General features: G+C 35.6%; 1 long non-coding RNA gene across 2 annotated transcripts; it reads left to right on the top strand.

Annotated features, from left to right (window-relative positions):
• The first annotated feature begins 14,777 nt into the window (after nucleotides 1-14,777).
• LOC140182654 (uncharacterized) lies at nucleotides 14,778-17,989 on the top strand. Of its 2 annotated transcripts, none has more exons than XR_011878636.1 (2): nucleotides 14,778-15,292; nucleotides 16,853-17,989. It is a non-coding gene; the product is annotated as an uncharacterized lncRNA (long non-coding RNA). The 2 variants fall into 2 exon arrangements; XR_011878637.1 differs by having other exon boundaries at nucleotides 14,850-15,350.
• Nucleotides 17,990-20,199: the final 2,210 nt, after the last annotated feature.

Here is a 20,199-nt window from a genome sequence, read left to right as displayed (position 1 = left end):
TCAACTACAAGCGTAAAAGTAACAACTGATGGACAAATTAGCAAGACACAAGAAATCCATAACCTATTTTAACCAAATTAACTCCTAATACTTATAATAAAATCCAAATTGTCTTATCCAAAAGGATTGTTTATTAGAGAGCAAGATTGACCAAAACCAATTGTTGTACCTTTTGAAGCATTTCAAGTTAAAGAGAAACTACAAAAATGCTTCTCAAACTTTTGTGGGGAGCTCTAGACCAGGTTCAAATTCACTTAGAGGTGAGAAGTACTGATCCACCATGTCTTGAGACACCTTTTCCAATGTTGGAGAATCCCACTGCATATATATAGATATCAATTATTATATTATAGTGTTTAAAGATAAATATGAAGAAAACCATTGATGAGATTCTTCGAAATGAATTATCTGTGTCAAAACCAATGATATGCATAACACTGTTGCTTTTAACATATGATATTATCAGAAACTTTGATAAGATCTTCAACTTGGTACCTTTGGTGCAAAGTCCATGTCCACCACACGAGCCCTTATCCCCTAAAAACAATTCAAAGCAATTCACGTTAAATTAGATACAAGTAATTTGTTTCATTTGCTAGATTGAGTGACCCTAATTCAGCATAATCACATAAAATCAGAATTTTCAACAATTCCATCAAAATCAGAAAACCAATATCAGTCACAGCCTCAAACCAAAATTAATCTTGTCAATTAATCACCCACAACAACAAAACCAGTCACATCCACAGCCATAACCTAAACTCAATAAACTAATTGAAACACTAAAACATCATCTCAATATCAAACTAATCTAAATTTTACAACCTCAAACCAAGCTTATTTATACAAATTAATCACACAAGACATGTATAAATTATTTGCAGTTACTCACTAAACTTCAATGACATTCATAAATTAAAACGGTTAATTTTAAAATAAATCTCCTACCTTCGAGTGTCGAAATTAGAAGAAATCCGAGACGGGTTGTGGCGGCAGTGGCTGAGCCAGGGTAAACAGCAGCAGAAACAGGGGCCGAGAAAGGACAGTGGCTCCAATAGTGGCATTTTCCGGCGTCAATGGCGGTGTTCCCCAGCGACCAGCGGTGTGGCGGCAAAACCTCCCTCTCCTCCGGGAGTTTCTCCTCCCTCTTCACGTTCTGTTCATCCCATCAACGTAGCAACTTCTAATCAATGGCGATGAGAAAGCCTCGTTCTCCTCCTTCTCCGTCAGAGCATCCTTTGCGGGTCATTCCCCCCCCTTCTCTCTCTCTCTCTCTCTCTCTCTCTCTCTCTCTCTCTCTCTCTCTCAGACACGTCTTCTTCAGCAGCGGCGAAACCAATCGGCTGCGACAACCCCAAGTAGAAACGGTGACGGCTTCGAAGCTTCCTTTTCCCTCTTCTGTTCGCACATCCTTCCTCCTCCTCTGCTACAGCATCGACGGCGACTGCGACGGCTAGGGTTCGACAGTAACGGTGGTGGCATCTTCGACGACGATCTCAACAGTGACCAGGCGCGACAGAGTTGGCGTCATCCTCTCCTCCATCGCGTTTCCCGCAACGGCAGCTCTCTGCCTCGCACGGTTCAGATTAACGATGACATGACGGCAGCGACGCGTGTGTTAGGCTCCACGGTGGTGAGGCGCGACACCAGCGCGCTCTTCTCCCTCTCCTTCCCTTCTTCTTCCTCGCGGTCTTTAGCTTTCTCTCTTCTATCTGCGTTTCTTGTTTCTCATAAGGGGTGGGGTTCTAGGATTTGGGTTTCTTAAATTGAAAATTTAGAATTAGGGTTAAGTTTTTATAAAAGAATATAAATAAAATAGATATTTTGATAAAATTGGTGAATAGAATAATAATTTTAAAATTAAATGTATTCTATTTAAATTTATTTTAATTTTATTTTTTTAAAAATAATATTTGTTATATATTTATAAAAAAATATATATAATATTTATTATAAATTTATTTTAATTTTGTTTTTTCTAAAAATAATATTTGTTATATATTTATAACAATAGTTTTGAGTATTCTATAAATTTAGTATTTATAGAAAAAATTGTTTAAATTTGTATGATTATTTATAATTATTTTTATATGTATCTTTTAATTTGTATAATTATTTAAATAATATTAAAAAATTATTATTTGATAAAAAATTGTTGTAATAGTTATAAAACCATTCTTTAAAATAGTCAAAGAGAACAGTTTTATTTTATTGGTATAACGTAATGAAAAATTAAATTTCAACAGCAACACTGTAAAAACCGTTGTCTAAGACCCTCTAGTAGAACGGTTTTAAAGTGTAGTATTTTGGCAACAGTTTTTATGCGTTTCTTTTGTACAATTATTTAAACAACAATAAAAAACCGTTGCTTAAAAACAAATCATGGTAACAGTTATAAAACCGTTCTTTAAAATAGTCAAAGAGAACGGTTTTACTTTGTTGCTATAAAATAATGAAAAATTGAATTCAACAGTAACACTATAAAAAATCGTTGTCTAAAACTATCTAAGAAAACGGTTTTAAGGCGTTACAAAATTTGGCGTTGCTAATGCCTATATTTTTTGTAGTGAGGGCTGTTGAGGTAAGATTAAAACCAAATAAAAGCGAATGATTTCTAGTTCATTTAGTTCAAATTTTAGAGCTATAGCAATTATAGAAAATTAGTTATGCACTTTGGAAGTTAACCGGTTTACTGATTAACCAAACAAAAACCTCTCAAAGACAGAATATGCATAACTTTTGTTTTTGAAATGAGAATGCTCTAAACTTAAACCATATTACACTTAGGAGAGTCTACTATAAATGGATTTTTTATGTTTTTTCAAAGTATACTACTACTTGCTGTTTTCTTTAAGAAGTTACCAAACAGGGCAGGTGATAAATCCCAATTTTGTGGTTTATCTTGTGCTTAATTTAGGGGATTTTATAAAATTTTCTCATATTTATTCAATGAAATAGCATGGTTTTTCAATTCTCCCTAAATTTGTGCTTAAGAGTGAAAACATGCTTTTTAGGCCTTAAAATAGCTAAATTTAATTCACCTTAATTCCATTCGATGCCTTGATATGTTTGTTGAGTAATTTCAGATTCATAAGGCAAGTATTGGATGGAAGAAGTGAAGAGAAAAGCATGCAAAGTGGATAATTCATGGAAAAACAAGGATTTGGAGCATTTAGAGCGACGTGCACGCATGACCGACGCGCATGCGTGAAGAGGAGGTTGTCCAGGCGACGCGTACGGGTGACAAGGAAAACGCCAGACGACGCGTACGCGTGACCCATGCGTATGCGTCACAGCCAGCACGTGACCTCATTAAAGTGAATTCGCTGGGGGCAATTTCTGAGCTGTACAGGCCCAAATCCAACTCATTTCTGATACTATTTCATGCAGAATTCAAGATGGGTCAAAGGGGGAGCAATTAGATTAGCAAGGATGATGCTTTAGTTAGTTTTCTAGAGAGAGAAGCTCCCTCTTCTCTCTAGAATTAGGGTTCTTAGGTTTATTTTCCTCTTAGATCTAGGTTTTAATTATTGTTTTCCTTTCAATTTCTTGTTATTACATCTTTGCTCTCTTAGTTCTCCTTGTTAATTTTCCCTTTTATGTCATTTTTGTGTTGATGAACTCTTATTAATTTCCCTTTTCTTTAATGCAATTTTATGTTTTATGTTTCTTTCTTACTTAATTGAGCTGTTATTATTTTTCTTGCATTGGATAGTTGTAGATTTATTATTCTTGCAATTTAACATGCTTTCGTTTTATGCCTTCCAAGTGTTTGACAAAATGCTTGGTTGGATGTTAGAGTAGCTTTTTGAGCATTCTTGGCTTGGAAGGAGAAATTAGGCAATCTTGAGTCATCAATACCCAATTTAGATTGGTGATCTATAGTTGTTATTTAATATTATTTCCATTGACTCTAACCTCTTGCTAATCCAATTAGTGAGTTGATTAGGACTTTTGGATTGAGATTAACTAGTCTTATTTGACTTTCTCTCAATATGAAGATGAAATTATTCCTTCTTCCTATGTTGGAGATGACGAAATAGGATTAACTCTTGTTAAGTGTTGTATTATGATTGATAACTAGGATAGATAGCCTATATTCTCAATCCTTGCCATGAATGTCTCTCTTTATTACTTGCTTTCTTTGGTTGTTTGCTTTACATTTCTTGCCATTTAATTTCTTGTCCCCTTATTTGCAAACCACCCCTTGGATACCATAACCAATAGTACGCACACCTCACTGTAATTTCTTTAAGAGACAATCCGAGACTAATACTCTCGGTTATTTTTATTGGGTTGGACTTGTGGCAACCAAAAATTAAACTTTGATTTGAGGATCTAATTTCGGTTTGGGCTATGCTCACAACGAAATTATTTTGCTAAATTCCGAACCGGTGTAAATCTTCATTTCAGCAAGCGAACTTTGAATATTTATAATAAATAATCCAATTCTTAATACGAACACCCAAAACTAAAACCAAACTGACCCTTAGAGTCCCTAGAATACCTCCATTAGTAATTTGAGTCGTTCTGCTAATATTTCATGATGTATATCCACCTTGCAAAGAAACAAGGTGCTTCTTGAAAAGCTAGCACAGGAGTCTTGGTTTCTCTTCAATAAGTTGAGCTAGACCATTCAGAAAAATGTGATTCTTAATTCTTTAGAAACTTTAGTTCTATATGGACGCATGAATATAAAATTTGCGGGATTTAAAGGTCGTTTGATATTTTTTAGTATAAAAAAGAAATTGGAACGTCGGAGACATTTTAGAGTGAAAGATGAGAAAAAAGTATTTAAATATTTGAAAAAATATTAAAAGTAGTGATCCCTTACAGAAGAAAAAATACAGAGTTAAAAGATTCACCTGAGATAAGAGCTAGCCCCAAGATGCCTTATGCCCCCAATCAAAGAAACATATTGACTGGACAGAAAAACTCCATCTGAGAAAACATATGGATGATAGAGAGAATTACGACGGTTCGGAATTTAGATAAAATAGAATTTCTTCCGTTGCAAGTATAGTCCGAACCGGCAATTTATCCTCTTAATCAAAGTTTAGATTTTCAAATACAAAACATATAAACCGAGAGTCTTTCAACCTCGGGTCGTTCTTCCTTGGGATGCAATTGAAGTGTTACGCTTTCGATTGTAAGGAAAAAGGGGTTTTTGAAATGAAGGAACAAAAGATTAAAAGAACTAAGAAATAAAAGAACTAAGAAATGATCAAAATTGGTATAAATGCAAGTAAAAAGGAAGCTAGATCAAAACTTAGTGAAAATGCAAAGATAAGTATAAAAGAGCCATGACTTGGGAATGAGACTCCAAGGAATCCTATCATAGTCATAACCACAACTATGGCAATTATGATGAGTCAATTTCACTTAGTTAACCCCTAACATCGAAGAGTAGGTCAAGCAAGTATAATTGATCTTAATCCATAAGTCCTAGCTAACTTACCAAATTAATTGGTAAAAAGCTAGCTTCAATGGAAACAAGAGTCAACTAAATACCCAAGAATTACGACTAAATGTTGGACATTATGACTCTAGTATCCTAGGAACTCAAATCCCAAGCCAAGGTGTGAAAATCTACTCAAAATTATCAAGTGGCATTTTCACAAACACTTGGTGGGCACAAAAGCAAAACATGGGAAATTGCAAAGGAAAATAGAAAACTATAACCAACTATTCACAATTCCAACTATAAACAAGTAATCAAGCATATATAAAGCATAAAACATGAATTTCATCAATCAAAACTTCAAGAAACTCAAAATTACAAATATTAACAAAGTGACTTGAACCAAAAGGAAATGAAAGTAAAGATGATGTAATTAAAGAGAGAAATTGAGAGTACTTATAATAAAAGAAGCAAAATCCAAGATCAAACTTGCTATAAAATGCTACAATCAAAACCCTAGGAGAGCATTTTCTATCTACACTACTCCTACTCCTAAGGATGATTTCTAACTAATGAAAACTAAAAACTAAAACCTAAAAAAAAAGCTTGTAATAATGCCTCCTTCATATGTATTGATATCCCCTTCATATAGCACTCCCATTCAGCATCAAACCTTCCCAAATTGGGCCAAAGGCCCCCAAAATCTCGGATCACGTGTTTTATTAATGAAACCACGTGTAGGGACCTGTGCGTACGCACAGAGGGTTATGCGCATGCACACATACTAATTCCTTCTTGTGTGTACGCACGCTTACTTGTGCGCACGCACACTTGGCTGTGTGTGCTTTTTCTTGTTTTCTTCATGTGTTCTCCCTTGTACATGATTTTTTCCACTTTTACCAACCCATTCTTGCCTAAATGACCTGAAATTACTCACAAAATATATCACGACATCGAATGGCATGAAAGTGGAATTAAAATCACTAATTTAAGCACAAAAACGCATGTTTTCACATTTAGGATCAATTTAGGGATACAATACAAAAGTATGCTATTTTGGTGCTTAAGTGTGAGTTTATGTGATGAAATCTATTCAAATCAAGCCAAAATATCTCATCAAATATGGACTCATCAACGGACCAGACAGAGACCCCAGCTAGAAAAAACGTACTAGCTAGGTAGAGTTGTATGTGGGAATGCCTACTTTAAAGTAGAGTTGTATCTGAGTGATATGGATTTGCCCATATGGTACCCCATTTCTCACTGAATGCTCATTTGCTATAGCAATATTACTATAGTAATATTATGATTATAGTTTTAGCCTGACTAATACGGATAAATCTGTGTGGCTTTGGTATCTGACTGACATGGGGATACCCATGTGGTACCTATGCTAACTGATTCAATGGAGAAAATATATCCAGGATTCGTCCCGGATAACGTTGGGTGTGGGTAGCTAACTGACGCATGAGCTCATGGCCTGCATTAGGAACATGCATGCATCGTATTGTTTGCACATTTGCTTGTATTTGTTTATTGTTCATTCTCTGTGTTTGCTATTTGCTATGTTCTTTGTGTGCTTCTTTATATTTATGATTTTTTGTGTTTATATGTAATCTGTAAGTTATGATAAGGATAAGAGAAAAGATTAATAAAGAAACTTTGAAAGTTACGAATACGGAAAGGAGAGAAGAGTTAGTAAAACAATTAAGGTTAAGAAACTAAGTAACAGAATAACTCATGATGTTAGAGCCAAGAACCCTAGGAGCAACAAGAGAGATACATTTTTGCGTTAGTACTTTATTGGGAATCATATAGGTTCTCACCCTTCCTTTTTCCTTTTTTCCACAGATGGAGGATTCCGACTTGATCGCCACCACTAGAGTTATATTCATAGAGGTACTAGAGGAGGATGTGTTTCAAGACCCCATAGGAGATGCTGCGAGTGATGCTCAAGACTGTGTGTGTGTGTGTATGTGATGGGGAGGATTCCGACTTGATCGCCACCACTGGAGTTATATTCATAGAGGTACCAGAGGAGCATGTGTTTCAAGACCCCACAGGAGATGCTATGAGTGATGCTCAAGACTGTGTGTGTGTGTGTGAACAAGTCAGTCAAGTCCGTTCAAACTAACTCTAAATGTATATATATGTGAATGACGTTTTGTTGTACTCTATGAATTATATGCCATTTGTTTTTTTTGAATACTATATTAATTGTTTTATATTATAATCTATATGGTGTATATACGCTGAAGTCTAAGTCTGATTTTAAAACAAATAAAATAAAAGTATAAACCTAACTAACATGTATGATTATGCTAGTGTGGTAGGCTCATATGTATTAAATATTAAAGGGTCTAGAGTTTTATAGGGTTACTGAGAAGTAGCACCTGATGATTGGCTCTTCTTCAGGTAATGCTTCTGAACTTCTCTTTTTCTAAAATAGGAATAAGGTCTGATTTGTTATTATAATTTTGGTTCTGATTAGTTATTATAATTTTGTGTTTGTTATTTTGGTTCTGATTTGTTATTATAATTTTGTGTTCATTATTTGCTTTTGATTTGTTTTGATTATAATTAAAATATGTTTTGAGGTGTTGTTGATTAAACTATTGGTTTGATGATGAACAAATTAAAAGACCTAAGTAGTTAGGAACTCAACTAATTAGTTAACTGATTAAGTTATTTTGTATATGTTGTGGCTATTTTTAAGTTTTAATTTATGATTGAGGTTGGTTGGATTTGTGGGAACCGTAAAGGTGGATATATGTCCAACTTTAGGGGAGGTTATGCCAAATTTTTTTTCTAAATAATATAAATATACACATGATTTGTGTTGTATTTGCCGATTTATGGGATTAAAATGTCTATAAATTTTATTTTTGCTATTGCACTGTTTCTGTGACTAGTGTTAATTGATATGCTCTTTGCAAACATAACGAGAGGTAGAGGTGTCACTAATCGACCTCGTGGTTGTGGTAGAGGAAAAGGTTCTACTGGTACCATTAGGACTTCTCAGTCGTCCTCCTCTACTCCAACTACCCCTGTGATGTCACAGACAATGGGTGCACAGGACCAGCCGGTTCATCATGGTCGCTAACCACAACTACATGACTCATACTGCTGTGCCACCCTCGCAACCAGGAAGTCATCCGTCTGTTTCGTCAGAGTGGACTCCTCCACCACCTCCATCCGCCTAGCAGCGCACTATCTCGACGATGCCGCCTCCAGTGATAGACACCGCGGTGTCAAAATCCTCTCACGGATTCCAGCTAGAAGCCCCTTCACCACCTCTCAAGTACTATTTTAAGTCTTTTTATATGCAAACCATTGTAGTTAGTCAGTTTAGTTTAGTTACACAACTTTCTAGTTTTAGTGGAGTTAGGTTGTTAAGAAATGCACGATTTAGGTTAATAGGCTTGAAATGCTTATTGTGTTTGATAATTCTTGACTTTTAATGGATGTTGCTGCTTAAGTCAAATAATAATGCCATATAAATGAAACTACTAATCTTAATTAATTGAACTACTTATTGTTGATTGATGGATGTTGCTACTTCATTCTTGTTTGTTGATTGTTGATAGATGTTGTTGTTTAAGTGAATTGTTGATGGATAGAGTTTTTGGCGCATTCTAGTTATAGATGAAACTCTACCGAAATTTCTAAAAAAATATAAATATAATTAAAGTTTATAGATTACTTCAAATAACTTTTTAGTAAACTACTAATCTTAAGTTTTGCGTTGATAGGTTTACGCCAAATAACAATGCAAGTACACAAGAGTGTACTAATGTCATCAAGCTTATGTACGATTACTGATAAACCCCAATTTTGTGGTTTATCTTGTGCTTAATTTAGGGGATTTTATCAACTTATCTCACATTTATTCAATGAAATAGCATGCTTTTGTAATTCTCCCTAAATTTGTGCTTAAGTATGAAAACATGCTTTTTAGGCCTTAAAATAGCTAAATTTAATTCACTTTGATTCCATTTGATGCCTTGATATATTTGTTGAGTGATTTCAGATTTATAAGGCAAGTATTGGATGGAAGAAGTGAAGAGATGGAGAATTCATGAAGAAATGAGCATTTGGAGGGTTCATGGCCACGTGCACGCCTCATCCACGCGTACGTGTGAGGAGGAAATTTGCCAGCGACGCGCATGGATCGTCCATGTGCACGCATGACACTGATCACGTGACCTCATTAAAGTGAATATACTGGGGGCGATTTCTGAGCTATCCAAGCCCAAATCCAACTTATTTATGAGGCTATTTCATGCAGAATTCAAGATGGGTCATGGGGGAAAATTAGATTAGCTTAGGATGATGTAGGGTAGTTTTCTAGAGAGAGAAGCTCTCTCTTCTCTCTAGAATTAGGGTTTTATGTTAATTTCATCTTAGATCTAGGGTTTAATTCTTGTTTTGATCTAGTTTTCATTGCAATTTCTTGTTCTAGTACTTTAATTCTCCTAGTTTCTCTTGCCATTTCCTTTATTTTGCCATTTTTCATGTTTATGAGCACTTTGTTGATTTTAATTTCAATTAATGCAATTTATGTTTCTTATAGTTAATTACTTTGTTAATTGTTACTTTTCCTTGCATTGGGTAGTTGTAGATTTATTATTCTTGCAATTTTACCATGTTTTCCTTTTATGCCTTCCAAGTGTTTGACAAAATGCTTGGTTGGATGTTAGAGTAGCTTTTTGAACATTCTTGGCTTGAAAAGAGAAATTGGGTGATCTTGAGTCATTAATATCCAACTTAGGTTGGTGATCTAGAGTTGTTAGTTAATATTGTTTTCATTGACTCTAATCTCTTGCTAATTCAATTTGTGAGTTGATTAGGACTTTTGGATTGAGATTAACTAGTCTTATTTGACTTTCTCTCAAGTGAAGATAACATTATTATCTTCTTCCTATGTTGGAGATGACTAAATAAGATTAGCTCTTGATAATTATTGTAATATGATTAGTGATTAGGATAGAAATCCTAGATTCTCAATCCTTGCCATGAATGTCTCTCTTTATTACTTGCTTTCTTTAATTGTTTGCTTTATTTTCTTGCCTTTTTAATTTCTTGTTTTATCAACCCAACCTCCTTGCATCTCATAACCAATAATTGAGCACTCGATTGTGATTCCTAGAGAGAACGACCCGGGACTAATACTCTCGGTTACTTTTACTGGGTTGGACTTGTGACAACCAAAAATTAAACTTTGATTTGAGCATTACTTGTCGGTTTGGAACTATACTTGCAACGAAGTTATTTTCTTCTAACCGAGAAGAAATTCTAAACCGACGAATTTTGCTCCATCAAGTTTTTGACGTTGTTGCCGGGGAGGTCACCGTCTTCGGTGGATTTTATTTTGGTGACCATTTCAGACATTCTTGTTTTATTTCGCCTTATTTTCAATATTCGCACTTTATTTTACTGCACTTTCAGCTTTTGTATATATTAGTTATTTTGGATACTTTTAAGTTTATCGCATTTTGTACTTTGGCTTGTATATACTCTAGATTGGTAGTTGGATTTGCATTTTTTAGTTTAGTAATATATATATATATATATATATTAGTAGTTGTGATTTAAAAAAATGTGGATTATTGAGCTTAGTTTACCCTTTTGCATATGAGAATTTGGTTTGATAAAAAATAGGGAGTGAACTAAAAATTTTTGGCTTTTCATAATCACAACATTTCATTTAGTATATATATATAGTAAATTTTGGTCAATTTGAAAAAAAAAATTTCAAGGAATGTTTCTTTTTCTTAGAAAGGGCATTGAAAATTCAAATTGATTTGAGTTGAAATTTTTGAACTTGCATGATGTATATATATAGTTTGGAATATGATTTTTGAGCTAAAAACAGACAACCTGTGAGTTTTTGAGCCTAGTGGTATGGTTACATCATTTAACCATGATTTTTATTCTTGTGTGTTTTCTTCTCTATGATTGCAATCTTTGGTTTGTTCCATTCTATATGTCCATTATTTAGTGTATATTCATGCATTTGTGTGATTGAGGCCATCACTTGATGATAAGCTCACTCAACCCAAAGAGCCTACCATTTCATTTACCCTTATTTGCCACTTTGAGCCTTTTAAACCTCTTTGTTCTTTATGCTACCACATTACTAGCTTTAAGCGGAAAATAATTTATTGACTTATTTGAATCTTTGATTAGCTTGAGATAGTGGTGTGTGTGTTGAGTAAATATGGGAAAAAGGTGAAATTCTTGGGTGATGAAAGTGTGTTTTGTTTTTGTTGAGAAATATTGAAGAAATTGGGTGATCTTGAGTCATTAATACCCAACTTAGGTTGGTGATCTAGAGTTGTTAGTTAATATTGTTTTCATTGACTCTAATCTCTTGCTAATTCAATTAGTGAGTTGATTAAGACTTTTGGATTGAGATTAACTAGTCTTATTTGACTTTCTCTCAAGTGAAGATAACATTATTACCTTTTCCTATGTTGGAGATGACTAAATAAGATTAGCTTTTGATAATTATTGTAATATGATTAGTGACTAGGATAGAAAGCCTAGATTCTCAATCCTTGCCATGAATGCCTCTCTTTATTACTTGCTTTCTTTAATTATTTGCTTTATTTTCTTGCCTTTTTTATTTCTTGTTTTATCAACCCAACCCCCTTGCATCTCATAACCAATAATTGAGCACTCGATTGTGATTCATAGGGAGAACGACTCGGGACTAATACTCTCGGTTACTTTTATTGGGTTGGACTTGTGACAACCAAAAATTAAACTTTGATTTGAGCATTACTTGTCGGTTTGGAACTGTACTTGCAACGAAGTTATTTTCCTCTAACTGAGAAGAAATTCTAAGCCGACAGGTTTTGCTCCATCAAGTTTTTGGCGCCCTTGCTGGGGAGTTGCAATGTGTGCTTGTTATTGGTTATTGTATATATGTTGATAGTGTGAATAGGTTTGCTCTTGTTTCTTTATCTCTTAATAGTTTTGTTTTTGTTTTTCCTTTTCACTATGAATTCTCATCCCTTTGGCTTCGAATTTGGTTCAAACTATGTTGTAGGAAATAGAAATGAAAGCTTCAATAGAGGTTTGTATCAAGGATTTAGAAATCAAAGGTGGGAGGAGCCTCAAGTATATAGACAAACTTCTTGGCAACAACCTCCTCCGGTTTCTTATGGGTATAATCCAACTCCTAATGTTTACTAATCTAATGGATGTGGTGACCCTAATTGTGGTTGTCAACCACAACCACCACATGCATACAATTCTTTTCCTCAATATAGCCCTCAACAACCTTACTCACAAGCCCCATACCACCAATCACCTCCAAACGATCCTAATCCATATCCACCATACCAACAACCATATGAGCCATATTTAGAGCCACCACCATTTCAATACGAATACTCACAAAGACCACCACTTTCATACACACCACCTCCATACTTTCACCAAGATGAACCACCTTCCAACTATGATACCTTTCCTCCAAACAATAAACCCTCTCTTCTACCACCGCCTTCATTGGACGAATCTCTTAAACCCCTAATGCAAGAACAAAAAGATCTCTATTCTCGCCTTCAAAATAAAGAAGAAGAGCATAAGGGGTTGGAAGCCATGTTGGAAACTATGAATGAAGCCGTTAGCCGCATAGTCTCCCACCTAAGCTCATGCAATCAAGGCACTTCCATTGATGAATGTGGAGAATCAACCAAAGATAGTGAGGGAGTGAATTTGAAGCTTCAAGGTGAAAAAGAGGAGCTGAAGCAGGATTTCCATCAAGAGGAGGAAGTCGAGGTCATTGATGTTAAGGAAGTGGATAAAGAGTTGAGGGAAATTGATCAAGAAGTGGATTCCATCATTAGTAATTTTTTGTCCACATTGATCAATCCCCTTGATGATCTTGTTGAGTCTTCTTCCATTGGAATAGAAAACGATGTTAAGGAGGATGTGCAACCTCCAAGGCATATGTTAAGTAATGAAGGATTGGAAGAAGTTGAGCAAGTGACAAGTCTTGTTATTGAAGATAATTCCGCACCAACCAATGTGTTATTAGAGATTGTTGAATTGTCCTCATTGTGTTGTGAATTTGATATTGAGGAGGCTAATGCACAACCTCCGACACATTACTTAAGCAATGAGAAATGTGTAGAAGAAGTTGGTGAACAAGGAATTGAAATTGAAGATGCTTGTCAAGAGGTGGAGGAATTTAAAGAGAAGCACAAGGGAGTGGACCTTGCACTGCCAAAATGTGGGGAGGCCCCCCTTCCTAAGTCACCATCGTTCCTTACATCATGAAAGTGGGTAAAGCTCTTATCTCTAAGATTTATCATTCCACTTGAATATGGTTTGCTTGAAATGGATGGTCAACTTAGAGCTCTCTGTGGAATGGGAAGTAAGAGAAAGTTGGTTAGTGGTCGGCACCGCAATTTAAGGTTCACTATGGTTGAGTTTTCAAGCTCTAAGTGCAAATGGGAGCATAATACTCAATTGAGAAGATCTAGGAGAGGTGGGTACTTCAAGGAGAGTTCACAAGTCTTGTCGCCCGGATTGAACTATGGTAGTCAACTTGAAGATGGGTGTAAGAACAAGATTTGGAACCCCGGAATCCACTTCAACACTCAACAACTTTGGGGCCTTGTCACTTGTTTCAATTTGCTTGAAGGCTTTATGCGCCTAATTTGGGATCCCGGTGGACATTGGATATGCAAACATTGGTGGGGATTCAAGGAAGGATTCAAGCACAAGCCGCCTTGACAAGCACCCCATCAATGGTCCAACTTAAGGACTTTAAATAAAAGTGCTAGGTGGGAGACACCCCACCATGGTAAACTCTTTCCATTTCTCTTGTAGATATAATCAATGAATGAATTGAGTTGCCATTATTAGGTAGTTCTTTCCTTTTATTCTTTTGCATATTTTGTTTTGGTTGCTAGGTTGTTTGTTGGTTTTATGCTTCGAATAAGGATGATTCTTTGAATTTGAGTTTTTGCTTGAATTGCAAGTTTTCTCAAATTTTGTGAAAAACCCTCAAAAACTCAAAAATATTGTTAATTTGCATTTTGGTTGGTTTGGAGTTATAGAAAGTGTTAGGAAAATTTTAAGCTCTGTTTTGGTGTTTCTAAAAAAAAAAAAGAGGCCGTCACATGTACGCGTGACCGACGCGTACACGTCAACGCCTCAATGCTGCACCACCAATACAAAATCCAGAGAGTTGCACGAGAGAAGCGCTGAAATTGTGCGTTTAGCACAATTGTGCCCCACGCGTATGCGTGATCGACGCGTACACGTCAATTTCATTTCTCTCCTTTCACGCGTGCGCGAAAACGACGCGTGTGCGTCGTACTCTCTTTACCTTCTCTCATGCCTACGCATTCTGGACGCGTACACGTCAACGTCTTTTTTTTTCCCGTCCACACGCGCATTATCCAAACGTACTCGTGGATTTGAATTCACTAACTCCCCTAACGCGAGAGAACCCTAGCCACTCGCGTCACTTTTCACCTTCTTCCCTCCAACGTCCCTTTCTCTTCCTCTTCAAACTCACAGAACCCCCATTGAGCGACCTTCAACCACTGCCACCCATCATCGCCGGCGAACCCATTACCGCCGGCCGCCAACCCCTTTCTTACCTTTCTTCCCTCTTTCTTCCGCTTCTCCTCTCTCGCTCCACCTTCTCCTCACTGCCATCAAGCACCGCCGCGGCCACCCATTGCCGCTGGCAATCTCCACCCTCTACCACAACCACTCGCCCTCCCTTCTTCTCCATTTCACTTCACTCCACCGTCTCTGTACCAGAACGAAAATCTGGTGCTCCCCCTGCTCCCTGAGTTCAGCGCCTTTATTCAGCGCCTCAGTTCTGCCGTCACCACCGCTATCAGTAGCCGCCGTCCCTGGGTCGGCACTGCTCTTCTCCCCCTTCTAGTCTCCATCTCTGTTTCTGCTTCCCTCCCTGGTTTCCCATGTTCTCCTTTCTGCGCTCTTTTTATTCTGTTAAAGTAGTATAGTTAGCATTGCTTAATTTCTGTTCAATTAGTTAGTTAGAAATTCACGTTAGTTGATTCTAGGTGGTTAGGTAATTTTAGTTTTTTATTAGTGGATTTAGGATTAAATGTTTATTGATTTTGCTGTCTGATATGGTACATGCTTCATTGATTCATGTATTTGATTTTGGTATTTGTTCTCATTGATTTACTTGCTGTATTTGATGCCATGATATTAAGTGCTGCTCTTATTTGACTCACTTAAGCTTGCAATGTTCTATTTTGGTTCGTTCTATTTGAGGTTCAATTGAGTTGTATATTGCTGCTATGCTGATCTAGCTTAATGTTGTCTGAATCATATGGATTTACTGTTTGTTGTACCTCTTTGAATTGTTCTGAATTCATATGAGTTGTTGTTTTGCTGCTGTTTTAATCCGGAAACGTCCAATTTACTGCTGGAATGTTGCCAAAATTTTCTAAAAAAAAACATTGTTTGTTTTTAACTCCCAACTCATGAATTGGATTTGGTACTTTTTGTTTTGAAACTCATTTAGCTTTTCCCAAATTTAGTTCATGGGTTGATTTGTTGGCATTTCTGTGTTTCTTTTGGTTCCTTTTCATGTGCATTTGTGATTGACAAAATCAAGGAACTATTTGACGGATTTCTGTGTCAAATAGGGCCTTGGTTAACCAAGTCAATGCGAACCTTCTTTGTGTTTTCAATATTTCAAGTTTAATTCATAGCCTTTTCGTCTTCTTGGTTCAAGTGCAATTTCCATTTCCCTTAACCAATGAAGCTGTTTTCGTAACTTGGCCATTTGACTTGAACTTGTTTTCTTTTAATTGAGGTTCTTTATATTTGTAACAAATTGGTGCTTTTCACTGGTGTATACCTTTTCAAATGAAAATTGATTTCAACCCTCTTTTGGTTACACAAAGTGCATATTTCAATTCCATCACACCAATTTTTACAAATTTAGTCATCAAACGCATTGATGATGATTTCAATCCTCTTTGTGCTTCTTGCATTACATATTTTATCATCAATGACTTGCATTGTATACATGGATGTGAGCTTGCTTGTTCTTAAACTTTGTGAACTTCTTTTGGTTAAGAACTACATTACCATGCCACTGATTTCTAACCCACTTTTCTAACTTTTGACTTAATTGACTTTCTAACTTTTTTTCTTTTTAGTTTTTCAAACTAACTCTTTTATATTCTTTTGGGCATGATAATTATTGTTTCTTAATAAACAAGCATCTTTACTATCATTGCATGAATTATTGGATTGTTTCTGATTGATGTCTGAATTCTATTTTTCTTGCGTTCCAAGAATTTATTTCTTTGGCTCACTTCATGAATGTACCTCAATACCCTTCTGTTTCCTATTTTCTGTCTGTTGTTTATATACTTGCTTTCCATTCCTCTGCTTTGCTTAATATTCTGTATCTTGTAATTTCTGTTTTTCAAGATGTCCGACAGAGGTAAAGGGAAAGCCAAGATCACCTCCAATAAAAGGAAGAGGTCTCAGTCATCTACTGAGCGGGTGACCTCCGGTCTATTTGAGAAGCGTCTCTCTGAGAAGGAGAAGGCGGATCAAGCCACGCCTCCTACCAACTCAGAGAAGTTTACCAATCTATGTTGTGAGCTCCGATTTCAGCACTTTGAGCATCGGAAGCTCATTTTGGAGAAGAAGCTAGTTATCCCCTCCGATCTAAGGCAGTATACTGAGTGCCGGATTGAGGAGAGGGGCTGAGCCTTCCTAGACAGAGAGCTAGTGAGAGTGAATGAGTCTTGGGTCCAAGAGTTCTATTGCAATTTCTTCAAAGTGACCCTTGACTTAGTTCACCTCAGAGACAGGCAGGTCATGGTCACAGAGGTGGATATTGAGGAGATCCTCCACTGTCAGCCTAAAATCAGTGATAAGGATGCTTTCCACAGGGTTGAGGAGGAGTTGCACAGCATGACCTTTGATTATGATGCACTACATAGTGTGGTTGCCCAGCCTAATTCCCCTTGGGAGATGGGTACCTCTCAAGTGACTCTCAAGGGCATGAAGTTTGATTATCTGACCGAATCGGCGGTTAACCGATAAACCGACTGAACCGGCCAATTTTTTGAAAGGCCCGATTTTGTAATCCAAATTCAGAAACGGCATCGTTTTGACGCCATAAAAAAAAGAAACCCTAAGTCACTAACCCAGTCCCCCAATTCCCAACCCAGCCTCACGAGAACGCCTACCCTCTCCCTCTCCCTTCCAAGTTCCAACCCTAGTTTCCTGGGTAAAGTACTAAATTGGTCCTCTACATTTGGGCATAATTCTGTTTTGGTCCTTAAGGTTTAAAGTATTCTATTTGAATCCAAAAAAATTTCATTTATCTTCAATATAGTCCCATCGTGAGATCAAAGTTAAATAATTAACAGAATGTCCTACATGACAGCAGTACAAGAACAAGGTCGAAAATATGGAGAACAAGTACAAGCTCCAAAGGCACAAAATCAACCATGAATGCATTAATATATTTATTTATCATTCTCCTTAGTTTTATAGAAAATATTTCATTTAAATTGTAAGAAAAATGATAAATAAATATTTTTGATTCATCCACGATTGATTTTGTACCTCTGAAGCTTGTATTTGTTCTCCAAATTATCGACCTTGTTCTTGTACTGCTGTCATGTAGGACATTCCGTTAATTATTTAACTTTGACCTCACGGTGGGACTACATTGAAGTTAAATAAAATTTTTTTGGATTCAAATAGGACACTTTAAAGTTTAAAGACCAAAACAAGATTACGCCCAAACGTAGGGGACCAATTTAGTACTTTACCCTTAATTTCCTTTAAGTCTCCAATGACAGAAGGAACACCTCCACGATTCCTACCACTATCGACGTCAGCCTCTGTCTGCCACCGTGGACACAGCTTCTGCTACATGTGCATCACCACTCACCTTTGCAACAAGAGCGATTGCCCTTGCTGCAACCATTACCTCACCAATAGCCACCTCTTCCTTAACTTCTTGCTCGACAAGATTCACCTCTTCGCATTTTTTGTTCTCCCTTTCAATTCAGTAGGGTTTGTTTCCCAGAGCTAGAAACTTCGAATTCAGTTCGTTTGGATTGGAATCGGTTGTTTCATTTACGTTTAAGAGAGGAATATATGCGTGCTTCGTTGTGAAAAGAGAAAAAAATCTTTTGAATTTTTCTTTTCGCGCTTTAGGTGATATTAATCTTTTTCCAGATTGAAATTGTTCCTGTTGCGTTTAAGAATTACTTTTAATAAACACAAGCAACAATAATTGTGTTTGGTAGCTTTTAAAATTTTAAAATACTATAATAAGCATAAATGTAAGTTAAATTTGGAAATTATTTAATGTATGAGGTTATATTAGATTTTTTAATTTTGATAAGCACTAGCTAACTTTGAAAAGCTCCACCTTAGGTGCTTTCAAAAGCAACCCCATCTTTTAAAAGCCGCAAGCACAAGGACATAATCTTTTTTATTTATTAAACACAAAATGAAGAGCTTATGCTTTTGAAAAGTACAAGCACTTTTTCAAAAAGTTTTACCAAAATAAGCCTAAGTGATATCACAGCGCACATCTGTCAATCGCGATCTCAGATGTGTCGATATCAACCACCCGTCGAGCAGGGACGAAATCGGCCTTAGTGATCCGACGGTGCCGAGTAGAAGGGCCATCGCTCAACTAATTGGCTGTTAACATGAGAAGTTTATGAAATTAGATCAAATCAATTCTAATTGAGGAATTTCAATGCCTCAAGATCTCATCAATTTGGGATCTGATTTAATCTAATTTCATAAATTTATCATGTTAGTAGCAAATTAAGACTATCATATGTGTGTTGTAGTTAGTGTGATGACATTTAACGTACCACAAGCAAATTTTGACGCAATCGATAATGGAAGAGACGGATGAACTAATATGACTAACTTAAAATTTTTGAAGGACAAATTTAATTAAAAAAAATCTTGAAAGCCAATTTAAAAAACAAATAATATTTTAATAATTCAATGATAAATTTGACCATTTATTCTAAGTTTTATTATCCGTTACTATTGCACAAAAGAGTTTGGTTAATTGCACTAAAATAAGATTATTCCAGTAAATTATGATTTGAATTGCAGCATCAACATCAAATATATGAATGTTATTTAGTCTATTAAGCTTATTTTTTTCCACAATATTCCCCATCTTAATAAATTAAGAACTAATCTGCTATTGATTTGTCACTTATCAATAAATTATTATATATAAAAGACAAAATTTAAACCCCTCAACACTTACTTTAGCAAACGAATAAACGACCAATTCAAATTGACTATTTAGTCTATTAAGCAATGAAATATGTATGGGACACTAATGAAATAAATATGCATATACACTGACTTGCAAATTTCAAATTTTTGTTAAAAGATAGAGACATCGTATATATAAAATATAAAGAATTTTATAAATAAATTATAATTTCTTAATATTTATTGATATTAGCATAAAAAAATTTATTAGTTTTAATATATTTTTTAATTATATAAAAGATTTTAGATTTTTTTTTAGTAATGAATTAATATTAATGAGACATTATTCTTAACTCATTTTCAAGAATATAGACAAATAAGATTGGACACCTAATACATGATCATATTTGAGTTTATTTAAATTATTTTTTAATTTTTATTAATACAAAACTACACACAAGACATGTTTATTAGATGAGTATCATCCAAAATATACCCGACACATACAACTCAACAAAGTGTCAGTATTTCATAGCTAGCTATTAAATGAGAAATGT

This window comes from Arachis hypogaea, chromosome 20, assembly GCF_003086295.3.
Source record: "Arachis hypogaea cultivar Tifrunner chromosome 20, arahy.Tifrunner.gnm2.J5K5, whole genome shotgun sequence".
NCBI lineage: Eukaryota > Viridiplantae > Streptophyta > Magnoliopsida > Fabales > Fabaceae > Arachis > Arachis hypogaea.
The sequence above is the reverse complement of the archived record's forward strand: the minus strand, read 5'-3'. Positions and strand labels throughout refer to the sequence as shown.